This window comes from Maniola hyperantus, chromosome 20, assembly GCF_902806685.2.
Source record: "Maniola hyperantus chromosome 20, iAphHyp1.2, whole genome shotgun sequence".
In the NCBI taxonomy this organism is placed as follows: domain Eukaryota; kingdom Metazoa; phylum Arthropoda; class Insecta; order Lepidoptera; family Nymphalidae; genus Maniola; species Maniola hyperantus.
Window position 1 is genome coordinate 7,242,832 of NC_048555.1, and position 17,238 is coordinate 7,260,069.

The 17,238-nt window shown below is 35.1% G+C and overlaps 1 protein-coding gene across 3 annotated transcripts in view; it reads right to left on the reverse strand.

The window, feature by feature from the left end:
• Positions 1-17,238, reverse strand: part of LOC117991692 (ADAMTS-like protein 4) — a 95,253-nt gene that overhangs the window by 12,718 nt on the left and 65,297 nt on the right. The window lies entirely within an intron of this gene.

Sequence of the window (17,238 nt, forward strand, 5' to 3'; positions counted from 1 at the left end):
TTTGACATGACAGTTGACACATAAAGTTGCCGCGTAAGTTCTCATTTTGTACGAACTATATCCTGAAGAATCTACGGAGATTTGCTAGTAATTTGTAGAAACTAAATAAGGATAATAAAAGGGTGCCTAGATCACCTATAGAGAGATACCCAGATAACAGTGTAGAGTTCTCCAGCAGTAATAGGTACTCAACCAACAAAATTGGAGAAAAAAAGAAACCCAAGTACGATTAACTGACTAATTTTATCATAGCTACCAAGAAAATAACTCAGGTAGCAAATTAATTTAGTAATCATTTATGTCTCATTTTCGAATTGAATATATAAATATAATATACTACAACAACAATATTTTGATATCTGTTTAACATAAAAGACTTGGTCTGACCTAAAAAAAAATGAAAATTTCATTTATAACACATAAGAAACCTTTAAAGCTAATGCGGTTTATTTTTATTTAATAACTTAATTCGGATGTAAATGGCCCACTAAAATCAAATTTATGTTAAAAACGGCACCGAATTTCCATAGGTATGCCTATTTGATCAAATAAGAGGAACACATTTTATAATTTGAAAATTTTGCTCGCACATTGATATTATAATAGTTATTGATGTGTGAATCATTGTAATTAAAGCGATAAAATGTATTATTTCTAGTGAAATGGTTCTATAATGGCTCTACAGAATTGAAATTGTTTTGTTATAAAAATTTAGTTTTATAAGATTTAGTACATTTAGTAGACCTGGCATTTAAAACTTTCACTTTCACGTGTATTATGTAAAAAAAATTCAACCATGATTATCAAATAAGTAAACATGTTTTTGACGTAATATATTGAGTTACGTTTAAATCAAAACATAGAATACCAGGCAATCATATACGGTTAAAAGTTGGTATTGACTGCGATGCTATAAAAACTATAGCTGCATAGAGCGAGCAAAACAAACACATCCGTACTCTGTCGTGCAGTACGACCACATACAACAAAGCACACCGCCTTGAAATCGATAACATTCGCTCGAAATTGAAAACAATGGCCATCAGGAAATTATAGAGAGCAAGGAGTTTTTAAAATTAGTATTTCTATAGGATAGTTCTGATTCTGTAAACCCACAAGCGCAGCACTCGCTTGGGATCTAGGTAGATAAACTCGAAGTAGGAGCCTAGGAACCTGCTTTAAAGAAAATCTAAGATCTAAATCGATCTGTGCTATCATAATTTACCTCAAAAGCTTTTGATGCAAATGGTAACACACAATAATTAAATAAATTATTTTATTTACAGCCCCTTTACACCAATCGCATATAATAGTACACCTGTATCCGTTCCTTTGTGCAGGGGGTTTGTTACGGTAGAGTGTGCGTTTTTTCCCATAATGGAAAATACTGTAAAAATCCTAAGCAAAGCTAAGCTAAAGCAATAATAATAACACGGTTTATACAAATTTTTCAAACAAAAATATAATATCGAAAACATAGCATTTTTCAATGATTGGTTTTGTTTCGATTTCATCGATAAAGTTCATACAAAAAAGTTCGTTCAAAGGTTCTAAAAACCAACAAAGTAGAGAGTTCACTTCAACATCAAAACATGGAGTACTAGGCGATCATGAATAGCAAGGATTTAGTCGTAATGGAAGCCTACACCCCACCCAACCCATAGTTCATCCCACCCCCACATAGTTGCGCACTGAAATGCTCGCAGCAAAAGTTCTCCCTATGAGGCCTAACCCTTATACGTAGTCCCACATATTCGGCCATATTGAAGAAGTTTTCAAAGCAAAAGTTAAAATTATACACAGTGGAAAATTAAACATTTTTTTAATTCAAGAGCCGTGGCATAATTTTTTCCTAGGTCAGTAGGTAGGAATCTGTGGTAGAGTCATATTATAATGACTGTTAGGTTGCCTAAAACAGAAACTTTTTTTAATCAATTTAAGTGTAAGTAATAATATTTTTATAAATACCTAATTAATTTCTTTGATCAAATCAACAGCGTCAGCAATTACTAAATAGTTTATAATTATATAATATATTATGGATCAATAAATCAAAAGCACTGGTAATTGAAAACGTCTACTAATAGACAATTAATTAAGCTTAAGTGTGAAATGAATTACCTGTCTGAATTTGTTTAGTTCAGATGCTGTTTATAATAATTTATATCCTTAATATTATAATCAACGTGGTATAATACGTATATTTCGCAAATAATATTGTATACTTACTTATATTAAAGAGCAATGCCGCTATATCACGCTTTATAGCAACGCTTGTACATATACTCGTACGATAGCAACCGAGTCACGTTTTTATCAAAACATTTTGCACCAGGTTAACATGTACATACAAGGGATATTATTGACTAAGGCGTTTTTATCTTACTTCTATGTATAAACAATAAATCTTCCAAAACCACGTAATATCACCAATAATGTGAAAATTGTCAGTAAAGTTATGTGTGTGCGGCTAACTATACTCTTTTAAACTTCATGACTCATGGATATAAATACTAAAAGCTGTACATACAATTTATTTGATAGTATGAACCTAGATTTTTCCAAATTATTCGTAATCATTTTGAACCTTTGATATACCTGTATAATTTTATTATTAAAAGCAAACCAAATCCTATTGGTTCAACTTAGCGATCGAGAACAACGGCTGAGTTTGTTGTGGACTCTTCTCAGTTCGTAGCTTTAAGTTTACTTTAATTATTATCACCACTCTATCATTGTATTGTAAATTCAGCAAGTAACCAATAACCATTAATAAGTGTACCTACTGTAGTACCCAATTTAAATAAATTATATGACTTGACTTGAATTAGAACATTCAGAAGCTAATTTAATATTATTTTTGTATTACCTAAATCTACACTTTTTGTTTTGATTATGCATACCATTCTTTGATTTATATAATAGTCGTGTAGAAACGACAAATTAATTATGTAAATGACAAAATATATTATTACCCAAAAAGTATCTCCTAAGACAGTAATTTAGTCTTAATTAGGCTAATTCGATCCTGTTAATCATGCCATATTTGGTAAACTTAGATTTATCATTTACTAGTTTTATGTCATCTTAATGTACATTTTGGCGTTGCTATTAATAAAAAACTTTCAAGGAAGTAATAAAATATTATTATCCGTCAGAGCCACAATATAACCACGTATTTTTTGTATATTTATTTTACCAGGATAGAGCCCGTATTTCTATGATTTTCTTTAGTAGTAATCAATGAAAATAAGTGCAGATAATCCAACTAACTTGCGCAGTTTCAGAATTATTGTTATTATAGTAAATAATTATATTTAACCTTATTAACGGCCGAAATTGATATCAATCTATAGATAAGTAACTTAGCAACATTTTTATTTGTCAAACAGATCCATGCACTGTTTGCCAAATAACAACGTTGATTAGTAACTTATCGACACATTACATGGTACTGATTTTACTAATTTCGGCGATAAGTCAAAGTTAAGGAAAAACAGACTGCAAATACAATCACTTACTTAGTTACCATGCGAACTAGTAGAAACCTACTATACGTTACTAAGCTCAACATGCTAGAGACTTAGGCCGCGGATACACCTGTAAGTAGCTTGCATGATTAGATAACTTAGGGCTAATTTACTAATGTAAACACTCGTACCTTAGTAAATTTTTTGTCAATTAATTATGTGAGCTACTTACTATTCACTATAACTTGTCCCCTGACGCTATGTTGGCACCAATGCAATTCACACAATAAACCCTAAGTTCAAAGAAATAAAGCAAAGGTGCTAACATGACGGCATGTCTGTACGTGAGTAAAACTTACAAGTGTAATCGCGGCCTTATGGATACTTACGATAATCAGGAAAATGATGAATAATCCCGATGTAGGCGTCATCTTCTCTTGTTTTCGTATTAGACCACGAAGGCAATTTATTTCAGATTAGGTACATAATTATTATTTTCTGTATTTTACGCTTCCACAAACCTTTATGCGAAAATCTCATAACAATTTATACAATTACTTAAAATAAATTTCATTAAATTAAATAACCATTATAGTTGACGTGTTTATTTTTATCAAATGAAAAAATATTTTTATAACGATTATATATTTTTTAACATTTTAAAATGTTTTGCATATTACAATTTTTAAACCACGACCACCGACATAATAATATATTATACCTACGGGATATATTAATTAAATTTAATAAGAAAGGAAGGAAAAGAGCTGAGTTTTGATCGATTTTAGCTGACCGTAGTTTACATTGAAGTTAATTTAGCTTTTTAATTAAAAAAATAAAATATACAAAAGGTTTTGTAGAGCAAGTCTCTGTATGTCGTTGAGACCGACAAAACGTCACATAGGTATGAGTGATAGAGACAACGCTCTGCAAAGCCGAAATCTCATTCAAAAGGTTGGTGTACATTATTTTCTGCCGCGTACTGTACAGTGCCTACCTAATAAATCAAGTATTTATTTGCAAAGAACCTAACTCACAACAAAACACTTTATCGTAAATAGTGACTCATATAACTGGCAAGCATTTCCTTTGATCTCTGAATCGAAGCCAATACCTAAATCCCATTGATATCTTTATACTAGGCTCTCTTTGAGCAATCGCATTAAACGTTTCGCATTCGCTGAGGATTACAACATTAGCATTAATTTGTCATATTTCAATCTCTTTGACTTGCATACGGTATGCAGTAGGGATGTTGCCTATGTCAAAAATAAATTATTTCTCAATGATTATTAAATACAGGGTCTTCCAAAATACGTTAAATCCACATCCTTTGTTAGTTTTAAGTGTAATAAGTACTAATAAACATTTTAATTTATCGATTAAACTAAAAAAACACTACAAATGATGTGACGTCACGTGCCAGTATTTCTATCTTAGACCGCACTTACCACTCACCATCAGGTGAGATCGCAAAACACTCGTCATAGAATAAAACCTTTCAGGTTAGACTTCCATCTTAGACTGCATCATCACTTACCACCAGGTGAAATTGCAGTCAAGGACTTGTATCCGAATTTAAAAAAATCACATTAAACGTTTCGCATTCGCTGAGGATTATAACATTAGCATTAATTTGTCATATTTCAATCTCTTTGACTTGCATACGGTATGCAGTAGGGATGTTGCCTAATATGTCAAAAATAAATTATTTCTCAATGATTATTAAATACAGGGTCTTCCAAAATACGTTAAATCCACATCCTTTGTTAGTTTTAAGTGTAATAAGTACTAATAAACATTTTAATTTATCGATTAAACTAAAAAAAACACTACAAATGATGTGACGTCACGTGCCAGTATTTCTATCTTAGACTGCATGGTCACTTACCATCAGGTGAGATCGCAAAACACTCGTCATAGAATAAAACCTTTCAGGTTAGACTTCCATCTTAGACTGCATCATCACTTACCACCAGGTGAAATTGCAGTCAAGGACTTGTATCCGAATTAAAAAAAAACACATTAAACGTTTCGAATTGGCCACGGATTATAACATTATCATTAATTTGTCATATTTCCAACCAACATTATCATTAATTTGTCATATTTCAATCCCTCTGATATGCATGCGGCACGCATTACGCGTACTTCAAGATTACTGTAAGCATCTTATTTGCAATCAGGAAACTTTATACGTTTAAAAGCGGCTTTATGCAAATTATTTCAATTGCTATCTGATAATCTTCGGATCTATTTTTAATAGACGACTCTCTGGTTGGCCATTGCTGTAAATACCTCAAACAAGTGACGGGATTTTTGGTTTTTAATAATTACTTGTTTCGTTGGTTGATTTAGGATTTTCCGTAGCTACTGCTTTCCAAGACCCGCCAACCATAGCTTTGACCACGGCTGGCAGGAGAGGTCTTGCCCCACGAGCGTCTCTCGCGACTCAGCCTATGAGGTGGGGTCCTCAGCAGGCGTCGCTGGCTGGGCTGCGCGAAAGTGTTTGGCCCCGTAGCCCAGCCACCAGGCGATGCGTGAAAAATCGTGGGGTCGGTAAGAGTCCAACATAACCTCCGTGCCTCCCCGGGTGCGATATATTTTTTATTTATTTAGCTGGGGGTAAGTGATGATGCAGTCTAAGATGGAGCGGGCTAACCTGAAAGGGCTAGGTATGGCAGTTTTTATTAAACCCATGCCCCTTTGGTTTCTACACGACATCGTACCAGAACGCTAAGGCTTTGCTGGTAGGGTGGTAACTAGCCACAGCCGAAGCCTCCCACCAGACCAGACCAGAAATTTAGAAATTATAAAAGACCTGGGACCTCCCACTAATAAGACAGACAGTGTTTATCACTGCGCCAGAGAGGTCGTCCAATTTAAAAAGTAATCGTGCTTTTCTATGTGAATGCACACGTATATTGTAGCCACATGGCCAGCGTGGTAGACTATGGCCAAAACTCTTCTCACGCAGAGCACGTGTCTCCTACACGTGCTCTGTAGTGAGCTTTGAGACATATCTATAGTACAATACAGATTCCCACCGGTATAGGCTGAGAACCAAAGATCTCTATTTACTTTGAGAATACGTCTTGACTCTTGTACTGAATTCCGCCGCATAGTTTAACACGTAAGCACGTAACCAGTTAAGGGAATTGCATTCGCTAATGACAGTTGCCGTTTCACCTTGAAACTAGCAATTTTTGTTTTGGCGTTTGGTTTTGGCGCAATTTATTGACATTTGATCAGCTGATACTAATTACTAACACGCACTTTTAGTACTTTAACGTACTAGGGTAAAGGACTCCAGTAAATGAACGAATACGAAACCTCGAAAAAATCGGTGTACATACATTTAAAAAAACGGGCCGAATTGAGAACCATCTCCTTTTTGGAAGTTGGTTACTAAATGCGAAAGTGTATCTGTCTGTCTGCTAAGGCTAATTTTTAACCCGTAAAATTAGAGAGTTCCCACGGGATTTTCAAAAAGCCTAAATCCACGCCCACGAAATCGCGGGCATCATTTAGTATTTTTTTATTATTTTGTGTATCTATATATAGTCATAAATTATTTAATAATCAAAAAGAGCAAAAATAATGCGCGGTAATAATTATTATTGACAAGTTTGACAAATAGAATTTATATAAGACTAGCTTATGCTCGCGACTACGTCCGCGTAGACTACATAAATTTCAAACACCTATTTCACCCCCTCTGGAGTTGAATTTTCAAAAAATCCTTTCTTAGCGGATGCCTACGTCGTAGATAGATAGAAATACTTTATTGCACACAAAAAATATTACATAACATGACAAAGAAACTAAAACGAAAAAAAGATTGTATGCAAAGGCGGCCTTATTGCTCACAGCAATCTACCAGGCAACCTTTGGTGAAAGGAGAAACTAGGTGTGTTGGATAGTACTTACACGCAATACAGAAAAATGAAGTAGTATAAAACAATATAATATAATTAATTAATAAGTACCTAACTATTTCAGTAATACATACATAACTATCATACATATACATATCTATTATAAATATCAATATATATACAATCCATAATAGTAATATATATATATATATATATTACTCGACTACGACGACGATAGGTATATACCTATCGTCGTCGTAGTCGTAATAGCTATCAGCATGCCAAATTTCAGCCCGATCCGTCCATTAGTTTGAGCTGTGCATTGATAGATCAGTCAGTCAGTCAGTCAGTCACGTTTTCCTTCTATATATTAAAGATCAAAAAACAAAAAAAAACTCGACTGAGGGAGAGAGAGAATAGAGGCAAAAGTAGTAAATGTTTGTCGTATACCGTCAATTGTAACACCTACAGTTGACGATTGATTTTTAAAAAACCTAATTCTACGCGGACGAAGTCGCAGGCATCACCTAGTAGTTTATAAGTCACTTAGGACCTTTGTAAACAGCGTCATACTTACTCATAGGCGAGCAAAATCCGACACGATTTTATTCCGAACGTAGAGGGCTGGCAAAACACCCGACATTTCTTGTCGGCGCCAACACAAAATCGGTTTTAGTCAAGCGTGCATCATATAAAATGTTCTGCCACTGGAACATCCGATTAAAATCCGGCCCGACAACCGACAAGTGGGAACCGACTCTTACGGAAATAATCGACTGTGATAGACAAACAGACGGAAGGACGGAGCAAATCGAACCATAAGGGTTCCATTTTTAGGGTTCCGTAGCCAAATGGCAAAAAACGGAACCCTTATAGATTCGTCATGTCTGTCTGTCTATCCGTCCGTATGTCACAGCCACTTTTTTACGAAACTATAGGAGCTATACTGTTGAAACTTGGTAAGTACACGTATGCTGTGAACCGCACTAAGATTTTCACACAAAAATAGAAAAAAACAGTAAATTTTGGGGGTTCCCCATGCTTAGAACTGAAACTGAAAAATTTTTTTTTTATCAAACCCATACGTGTGGGGTATCTATGGATAGGTCTTTAAAAATGAAATGGAAGTTTCTAATATATTTTTTTTCCAAACTGAATAGTTTGCGCGACACTTCCAAAGTGGTAAAATGTGTGTGTGTGTGTGTGTCCCCCTGTTACTTCTAAAATACTAGAACGATGAAACAAAAAAAAAATATGATGATATTACCATGAAAGTTTGCTTTCACCGAAAATTGGTTTGAACGAGATCTAGTAAGTAGTTTTTGATTTATCGTGCAAAATGTCGATAAAATACGATTGAAGTACGGAACCCTTAGTGCGCGAGTCTGATTCGCACTTGGCTGGTTTTTACGATTATGGTACGGAAACCCTTAAAAACTCTTATTCATAAAAATTTGTATCAGCTGGTTTAATTCCTGGTAGTTTTTATTTATGGTAAAAACCTGTGATTTGTTCATTCACTTGAGTCTTTTACCCTAGAACCTGATTAAACCGACCGCCCCATATCGAAACCCAGTAAATGACATTTTTTGAAAAATCGTTATCTTATGTCATAATTCTTACTTCAATAGTATCTCCCATTATAGTAAGGAAAACAGCATTAATATCTATACTTCCACATCCATATCTATACTGGGCATCCTCTGGTTTTCCATATAACAGAAATTTTGATACCTCTAAAGTCTAAACCTACAGTACGCGACAGGTTGAAAAAATGGTAATCGGGGAGGGAACGCCTCGTATACCCGCACAGCTCCTGCGCTAACCCGGTGCAGTCGTGCGCCTTATGACGTGCGGGTGTACGGCGCGTCCCCTTGCCTTATATCCCGATTACCCTCTCAACCTGTCGCAGGCTATATATAGTAAGTGCACCTTATACAATGAGAAAACCAATTCAAAGCCTAGTAAGTCGCTGTGACCATTTTAAAAACATAACCCATGATCTAAAATCCAAATCAAAACAGTAAAGACGTTTAATAATGCATTAAAAGTAAGAATAGGAAAGGTAATAAGCTCTATAGTACGCGAGATGAATGATGAGAAAATGAGGTCGCCCCGCACACCCGCACAGCCCCCACGCTAACCCGGTGCGTGATAGCGCGGGTGACGTCCCCACCCCGATTGCCATCTCGACCTTTCACGTACTATAGGTACATGTTAAATGTTTGCAAGGAAAATACTTTGCATACAATAATGTTTTTTCTGCATTATTTAACAAAGTCTAACTACTAGAAAACCTACTGAAAATACTTAGTCTTAAAATAAAATAAATTAAATTATCTCCCTGCGATCTCGTCTGATGTCGTTTACAGGGTTTGGATTTTAGGCAGCCGAAATGTCACTGTTGACGCTATCAGAAGACCTAAAGCTTACGCTAGAACACAGAACTGTCATAATTCGTGTTCACTTAACCTAACGTCTCTCAGAGAGCTGAGAGGCAATAAATCTTTTTCTTATAATCCATACTAATAGTATAAATGCGAAAGTGTGTCTGTCAATCTGTCTGCTAGCTTTTCACGGCCCAACAGTTTAACCGATTTTGATGAAATTTAGTACAGAGTCAGCTTATATCCCAGGGAAGGCTACTTAGGCTACTTTTTATCTCGCAAGAGTTCCCAGGGGATTTTAAAAAACCCAAATCCACGCGGATGAAGTCGCGGGCATCATCTAGTTTTAAATATTATAGATTATAACATGGGGTTATTCAAGGGGCGGACCAACAAATTCCTAAAAGGCCGGCAACGCATCGGCGGCTCCTCTGGTGCTGCAAATGTTCATGGGCGGCGGTAATCACTTAACATCAGGTGACCCGCCTCCTCGCTTGCTCGCTATATCTATTAAAAAAAAAAAAAAAAAAAATATCATTTTAATTTGAAATAGCCTTAATAATTATTATTAAGGCTTCAAGTTAACAGGTTATGCCAGATGCTTTCAAATTTATTTTTTTCAAAATTTAAGAAGAAGAAGAAAGGCATAATCATCATCATCATCATCATCATCAACCGACAGACGTCCACTGTTGGACATAGGTCTCTAATAAGGTCTTCCTCATGGCACAGTCTTTCACGGCCTGAATCGAGCGGCTAACTGTGACTCGTTTGATTCGTCTGTCCACCTAGAGGGGGTCTTCTAACGCTGCGCTTTCAGGTGCGAGGTCGTCATTCCAGTACCTTGGGAATTGGGATCGTATTTTGTAAAATATATATATTGGCTTTTCGAATTACGAGCGCTCATTGCCACTTGAAATGAAATGAAATTAAATGAAATGAAATTCAAATATGGATCTGACACATAGGTATAATACTTACTTAGAAAATATTACTGTCTGTCAACATAATCTATGACAACCTCACAACTAGTACGTAATACTACGATAATTTTAAAATAAATTTGAGTAGTGAGCAGGCTTCATTTTGAGATAAATAAATCCCTATTTTATTATTCAACCATTACCAGTACATATAAACACAACTTTCATTCAAAAATAATAAGTTTATAGCGTAATTTTACGAAGAAATGGATGCGCGCAGCTCCGCCCGCCATGAAAGCCAAAAGGCTACTGACAGGATTTAGCGCCTGCAAGAAAATGAATAATTTCCGTTCGTTTTAGATTATTTAAGAAATGAAAAACATTTAGTTTAAAACCAATAATTTAAAATGATAAGATAACCTAAACATATTGTTTTGTGATGGTTTGAATTTAACACGTTTAGCCGTTAAAGAAAAAAACAACAAAACAAGTTGATCATAGCAATGTTTTCAACATCAATTCTTCAAAAAACGGGATAATTGGAACAAATGTGATATAGGTCATTATGATCTTCACAAATTGAAGTTTTTTATTACATGTATTTAATAGCTATTAATGCTTTAGGAAAGAAAATCTTTTTCTTCAAATTTACAGCATTTTCGCGATTTGACACTTCCTTTCCCCTTAATTTCACTGAATCTACTTGTAAGTCGATGTGTGGATAATCTTAATGTTAGGTATTTCCCCATAGGAAGTTCTTCCTGAGGCACTTTATTAATACTTCTCCTAAAGAAGAAGTATTTCTCCTAAAGTGCCTGTAGTCTCGGAACTTTGTTATGATCCTGCTATACAACGATCTTCTATTCCAATTGATAACGAGATGGTTATCAGATAGGTAAATAAATAAATAAATAAAACCGACCAAGTGCGAATCAAACTTGCGCACCGAGGGACTCACCACCACGTGAGATTGCAGTTAAGGGCTAACTTATATCTGAATAAAAATAAAAGTAATTACTATTTAACAAGCATAAAATAATAAGTAAAAAATAAAGTCAAGTAAGTACAATCCTATGAGTATGCTGCAAAGCCATAACCCGTTAATGGCGACGCGCCAACAGCTGTTCGCCGGTCCATTCAATCTCGGCTATTGTACGCGTATAATTATTCCATATGTATCAATATTGAGATCACTCGCGTACGAGTACCTACTAGCGTAGCATCGGGATAATAGAGATGTCCGTTACAGTAAGCTGCTTAGGGACTATCCACGTGTTGTTACGTCAAACAATAAAGGGAGTGTCAACTAACGTCAACCTTGCATCACATAAAAAAGGGAAGTGTGAACTGTGTACTGCTATGAACATAGATCAGTAAACAAATTAGACTAGACTTACCTACCTACTGATCTAGTTTTGATAGAGGAATAATGGAGATGAATGAGGGGGGGGGGGGGAATGTACATACCTATAGTCCGCGACAGATTGAGATGGCAATGGGGTATGAGGCGGGGGAACGTCCCGCACGTCACTCATGCTCGCCCGTACCGGGTTAGCGCGGGGTCTGCGCGGGTGTGCGGGGTGGTCCCGACACTTGCGCATTTGTTATAGTAATAATATATAGATTTATAAATGTAAAAGTATCAAAAATTTCGCGCTCGCTTCGCTCGCGGTTTCTTTTTCTTTTATTCATCTAAATATATAAAAGGAAAAGCTGACTGCCTGACTGACCTTTCAACGCATATTGAACGAATCTCGAATTGGCTACATGCCAAATTTAAGCCCTATTCGTCCATAGCTATTAAGATATCCGCTAAAAGGGTAAAAAGGGGTTTGAAATTCGTGTAGTCCTATAAATGTAGTTATTATAACTGTACATGTACCCCATTAAGTCTGTACACACATCATAAATTTAATGCAGTAATATTTGAATGCTTCAAAGTAGGTTTTAGGTGTAAAGCTGTCAATAACGCATGTCATGCAGCCGCGGCCTAACAAAGCAACAGTTGCTTACAATTTATTGACTCGGAGTTCGGACTCATTGTCCACACGTGGATAATCCTAAATAACATTAAAGCAAACAGTGTTGAGTTGAAATGATTTAGAGGTGTCATGTCTAAGGATTTGTCATGTTATAAGTGGTTGTAATCTTCTTAACATTTATTAACTCAAGTCTTTAAGGAAAGGATCAATGTTAGGATAACAAAAGTAAGTGGTATATATAATTTAATTTCGTCACGACAAACGTATAAGTATTCCGAACTATCATCTTATTTTTTTTTTGTTAATACTACGAGCTCTTTTTGGTATTTTAAAAATGTTATTTTAGGATTGTTTTAAGGGTTCCGTACCTCACAAGGAAAAAGCAACTTATATAGGATCACTTCGTTGTCTATCTATCTGTCGTGTCTGTCAAGAAAAAGAAGGTATTTCCCGTTGACCTAGAATCATTAAATTTGGCAAGTAGGTGGATCTTATAGTACACTTAAGGGGAAAAATCCGAAAACCGTAAATTTGTAGTTACATCACAAAAAAAATTCAAATGTGTTCATGAATATATATTGACCGTAACTTTTGACATGCCAGTAGAGTTAAAATGGTGCGTGAGGAGTCATATTGTACGGACTATATCATGAGTATCTGAGTAACTATCAATTAAGTACTATAAGTGAAAATTTTGATTTAATTCCTATAATCACATATCCTATATATTTAATCCGATTTAATCAAAGAAAAGCCCAGTATAATTGCTTTAGTGAATTGATACAAATGACGACCATCAGGATGGCGTCTAGGGCGTCAGACCATGTCTGAGTGACAAATAACTCTACCACGATAAGCTTGAATCTACCGCTTGAATTGATGGCCACCATGGAGCGAACAACAGGCAAATTTTCGTTTATCTCACAATGCTCATAAAATCTATATGAACTTTATATTGTAGACCACAATATAAACCACTATTTGTCAGTGTAATTGAATAATGTTGGGCAAGTGTGCTCGGGCCCTAAATGTAATATGAATTTGTTGATTTCCGCAACTTAAGTAGAGACTGGAAGTTCATTTTAGACTGAAAAAAAATTTAAGCTTTCAATGAGTCTTTGAAGGATATCTCAGTGTCTCAAGTAGTAGCTCAAAGTTTGCAAACTAAAATCTAGAAGATAGGTCACTTTAGTTCACATTAGTTTCACTGGGAACAACTTTTTGTACATAGTGAAACTGACTTTTTCCTACTACTAAATCTGAGCCAAGCAAAGTACCGTTGATGGAAATTATGTTGCAAACCAGTAACCACCTATTCACTTTATCGATAAATTACAACAGTTAATTTAATGACAGAGTACTTTTACGAAAGAAACTGTCGGGGATTAAAAGGAAAAAATTAAATTATGGTCCCATAAAATATATTTGTACAGTTGACAATAATTTTATTAAAACTTCGTGCGGTTATTAGAAGTGACATGTGAAAGGGTTATGGGTCTATTTGGAATATTAATCGGTGAAAAGGATCAGGGCGCCGTAAATCTCTGATGTTTTTTGAATTAGATTGTCATTTTGTAATTGTAGTACCCATGTAACGTGGAATTTCCAAAGGTATCCAGTAGTGAAACAAATTTGAACGATTTCCAGTACAGGAGGATGTTTTATTCTCACGGTGGTAAGTACCTAATGCTTACTGAATGTAAAAATATTGTATCAATGTTTATAGGATTGTGATAGGTATTTTGTACTTTCACATAATTAATTGCTTACTACCAAAAACAATAGGTAATGTAAGACAATATTAATGTCACACAGTTGAATGTAGGCAGGTTTTCTCTATAACGTACCTAGATCTCCAATAAGAAAGGATTTGGAAAAATTTCTACTTTTTAATCTTTTTAAAAACCTGCTTTCATAAACCTATGTATTATCACAACCCATTCTAATATTATAAAATATGCGAAAGTGTGTATGTCTACAGCTAGCTTCATAGCTTAGCCGTTTAAGTGATTTTGGTACAGTGATAGCTTCTGCATCCCGGGGATGGACATAGGCTACTTTTTGTCCCGGAAAATCAAAGAGTTACCGCGGGATTTTAAAAACCTAATTTCAGTTGCGGGCATCATCTAATAGTTAAATATAATTTGGTAGAGCCAAACAAATAAACAAAAGTATAATTTTACTTCCTTGTTTAATCTTACGCAGTGAAATGTATGAACATGAAAACCTTTTCAAAATCTAGTGGTTTGGTTACTAAAAAAACTTCAAACGGAAACGTGATCATAGAGTTCCTGGAACATGAATGTGTGTATATTTTTAGTGGTGAGTGGTGACCCCCAAAATTAACACCAACTTTTATGATATAGTTAATTGCGGTTAAGGCGTGACGAATGGTACTTAAAACTTTTGCCACCGTCATCCAAAACACGACTCAGCGTAGATTTTTTGACGTGACTCTATTAAGACGGCTATAAAAATATTACTGCAAGTGGTGATCAAGAAATTTGGGTTATTACAAGGTTGATTAATATTTTCGGGAGGTATGTACTTGGGTTTTAGGGTTGAGTGCTTTCTGCTAAAATTTCATTTATTTCTGTAGATTATTTTTCCGACCCAAATGTCGACCAATAGAATTGCACCATTCGACGTCACGTGGTACAACCTACATGGTATTATACTGATAATTTTTTGAAAATTTTCTCTGGTAGTTGAAGTCCACACGTCAAACTGACAGGTTGAATTCAATTGTGAAAATTGGAGATTTTGGCCGACATTTGGGACGGAAAAATAATCCCCCGAATACCACACGAGCTTCAAAATTATCTGGCATTTCCCTCAAGGTTCCCTGCAAACAAATAAAGTCGTCAAGTTTTTCAGGAAAAATCACTCGCGCTTCGCGCTCGTGATTTTTTAACCTGAAAAACTTGACTCCTTCATTTGTTTGCAACGAACCTATCGGGAAATACCCGATAGGTTCGGATAATTTTGAAGCTCTTGTGGTATTATAAGTGAAAATTTATTAATTTAATTAATTAATTTCAGTTTTAGAACAAATCTTAGCGAACGCACTGGCTTCGCTCTTGTGGGAATTTTAGAAAATCTAGCCTCATTCCTCGTCTACATTATTAAGAGTATCTTTTTGCAAAATTTCAACTTTTTAGTCCAAGGCGTTGGACTAGAAAGCAGGCGGCTGGGCATTGTTGAGACAGTCAGTGACTTTTCTTATTATAAATATAATTTTATAAATAGATAATCTTGTTTTTCCTAAAAATTGTATTGCTATGTTACTTTATTTATTTAAAAAGGCCTTAATCTTTATGAAAATAATGTAAAGTTTATTATTAAAAGTACTTATACTTTTAATATTAAAGTTTACATTATTTTCATATCAATATCACGAAAAACGCGTTTAAATTGTTTTAGGATTTTTTTTAAATTGAGACGGATTCTTCTTCCGTTTGAACTAAGCGAAATCTTATCTTAGAATGAAATAGTAAAAAAACTCATTTTACTCGTGATTGAAAAAATAATTTTTCACAACCCTATCATATTGTGTTAATTGGATCAACAGGACATCTTTGTTTCAAGTTGTCGTTTGTCATCATTGCGTATTCTTTGAATTTCGTATTTGTGTCAGCAGGACTTTGCCAGAGACTTTGCTGCCTGCACTTTACTTCTCAAACCTGCAGTGGAGCCGAGGTGCAGTATTTTTTGATAATAGCTTAAACTAAGCTATATTACTTTACTAAGCAGAACGACGCCGTTGGTCCTTGAAGTGTTCTTCAAGTCTTGTTCTGATTATACCGATTCTCCAGTTTCTAGAGAAATAATGTAAAACCTGCTATAACAGTTATCTAAATATATAAAAGGAAAAGCTGACTCACTGACTGATCTACCAACGCACAGCTCAAACTACTGGATGGATCAGGCTGAAACTTGGCATGCTGAATGCTGATAGCTATTATGACGTAGACATCCGCTATAAAAGAATTTTTGAACCCTTAAGTCAACCCCTAAGGGGGTAAAATAGGGGTTTGAAATTTATGAAGTCCACGCGTATAAAGTCGCGAGCATAAGCTGGTTCGTAGTGGGTATAAAACTTTTCTTAAAATATAGAAAAGTACCTATGCAATAGTTGAGCTCAAAGAAAATTGCAAAAATACACGACATATTTTAGAAAACACTGACCAAATATACTTAAAAGACAAAATGATATTACATTACACGCGAAACAAGTGCCCTTTCAAAAATAGTTCGTAATCTAAGATCATACAAATAGAGTAATCCGATTACTGAAGCAAAAAGGCACAGACACAACTAAATGGGAAGACGTCTCGTTAAAACGGTTTCATATTACCGTACGGAGGTACGAAACCCGACTCGCACTGATAAAGGAGTTGGCGAAACCCATTAAAGATTGGTACAAAATGGCTGATTTGCATTCTGGCTGGCGGTTTCATGTCATAATTATTGTCCGAGTAGTATCTTAGCTGCCTTGTAAGGTTCAATAATATGTTTCAATAGATAGGTACTGCACAACGTTGTGCCTATATTGTTGGATGCAATTTTGTAGGAACATTTCTTTACATTTTATTACT